The following is a 2344-nucleotide window of genomic DNA, read 5'->3' as shown; positions in this document are numbered from 1 at the left end:
TCAGTGCCCATCCCAGAGGAGTGGCTTTCCCATATGGTCATTGTTAAACAATGCTCACTATTAGTGTTTTTCAACATTTAGGTGTCTATGGACTACCTGTATCAGAGTCACCTGGGCTACTTTTCTCCATCTCTAATTTACTGAATCTCTGAGAATAGAATAAAAAACTCATTTTTTTAAAATGAGACTTCTGGGCTATTTTTATGTATGTTAGAGTTTGAATACTGTTTCATATACCTTGATACCTAGACTAATGACTCTTCTAGGAATGAAATTCTTTTATAAAGAATTCAACTCTATTAAATGGAAAAAAAATAACCTCATAAATCATGAGCTTTCAGATTTATACCTATCTCTGTAACTTGTATTTGCTCCTTCTCAGGTGAATGTAAAACCAACTCTTAAAAACTATTGAAATCTGTGAACATCACTCACTTTGAAGCTACTTTTTCTGAAACCTTTTCATTGCTTGTTCTTGCCTCAGGCAGCAAGCTCTTTCTCTCTTCAGACCCAGAATGATGTTTACCTTCTTTAAGGATTTCCCTATTAAAATAGAAACAAAACAAAATAAAAATCCTCTTGTCAGTCTTTTACACTTGACATTTTAAAAATTATTCTTTAAGAGAAATGAACATCGGTGAGTTAAGATATACATTCATGCCTTTTATCTCTAAGAATAAAATAAATAAATACCTTTGTCTCAAAGAAAAGGAACTGCAGTCCCCAACACATTGATAGACAAATAATTCATTTTGCGTGGGGGGCAGAAGTGCAGGAGTTCTTACGAAATCAAATCAATACTAATCCTCAGGCAAATGAAATCTACCTGTTTTTGAGAGAATCTGTAGGGGATTTGATTTTGCAAGGGAAGGGAGCTGTAAGTAAGGATTAGAGAGCATGTGATATAAATGGTGATGTGCTAAAAAGGAATAACTACTGGTGTTGAAGTCATCTGCTTCTTTTTCATATAAATTTTATCCCACAGGTAAAGTTTGTGTCACCTTCCCCTCCCCAAAGCAATAAATTTGGGCAGACTTTTAGGAATACATTTGCCTTTTTTTCCCATTTTAACAAAATTGCAGTACTATAATTCACAACCTACCTAAATTTCACCTTTAGAACACATCTCTAAGCCTCTTCTATTATCATACCTATTTTTGGGGTGGGAATATCACTGAAATACTGAAATAGCATAAACTTTATTAATAAAACTAATTGGAGATGGAGTCCCCACAATGCATTGTTTCTTTGGGGGGAACCAGCCCTCCCTGGCTGAGGTCTATTTGTGTTTTACATGATCTCAGTGCTAATTCTATTTGTGAGAAAAAAAAATCAATAAGATTGTTAGTTGCATTAATATCTATACAAATATTATAGTAACATATAATACAATATAAAATATAAAGAAATATAGTTATATTCAAAATTTTTATTTAATAAGACCTGGAGGTGCAAATGTTACACTCTGCAGCTTTGTGTCATGTGCATCTTCTTATATATCTGACCTGTGATGTATTTGATGCATAAAAATCATGTATATTATTTATTATGCAAAAATTAGTAGTATCTGATATATATAATTAGGACTTTATACTTTTTAAAGCACTCTAGCACACATTCTTTAACCTAACTATTACAACACCTATGCAAGTTTACTAAGGAAATGAATGATTTGCTATCAAGGCAGTAGAGCCTTATAATTCCAAATTCAGGAGTTCCTCCCCCACTCAAACTCACATGGTTCCTAATTGCTGGTTTTGAAATTTCATTTCTTTGGCAATGTGTGGATTGTTTTTGCCAATGTTTTATATTCATGAAGAATATTTTTAGTGTACAATTTTGACTAGGTAAGTTAAATAAGTGCTATAAAGCTCTGGTTTCCTTTTCTATATGATGAAGTAGCTATTCTAATTTTTTGCCTATAGCGTGTATATATATAGTTTTAGTTTTTACAATATTATTAATCTTTCTTATTTCTTAAATTGAATATCATCATGGAAGTTTGACTATAAGCTATGCATTAATAAAATCTCATATCTAAGCAGGTTAATGAAACAACAAGCTAATCTCCTCTGGAGTAATTGCCACATTATATACATTTTATTTAGAAACAAATTCTCAAATTACATATATACTTATGAAATGTTTTTCAAAGGATTAAATTTTCATTATGAATTATATAATTGGAAATTATAATTTTTACATAGAAATGTGAGACTAACATAAATGAAGTTTTATGTAGGTTAAATCATCCATTTGGTTTCCCAGAAGATAGACTCAATAAAAGCATTTTTAAAAAATGTGTTTGCAGAAATAAACCATTAATTTGGGGCAATATGAAAAG

Source organism: Delphinapterus leucas, chromosome 4 (genome assembly GCF_059928025.1).
Source record: "Delphinapterus leucas isolate spDelLeu-1000000601 "Yukka" chromosome 4, BTC_Dleu_Yukka2, whole genome shotgun sequence".
Classification (NCBI taxonomy): Eukaryota; Metazoa; Chordata; class Mammalia; order Artiodactyla; family Monodontidae; genus Delphinapterus; species Delphinapterus leucas.
This window is presented reverse-complemented; position numbering follows the sequence as displayed.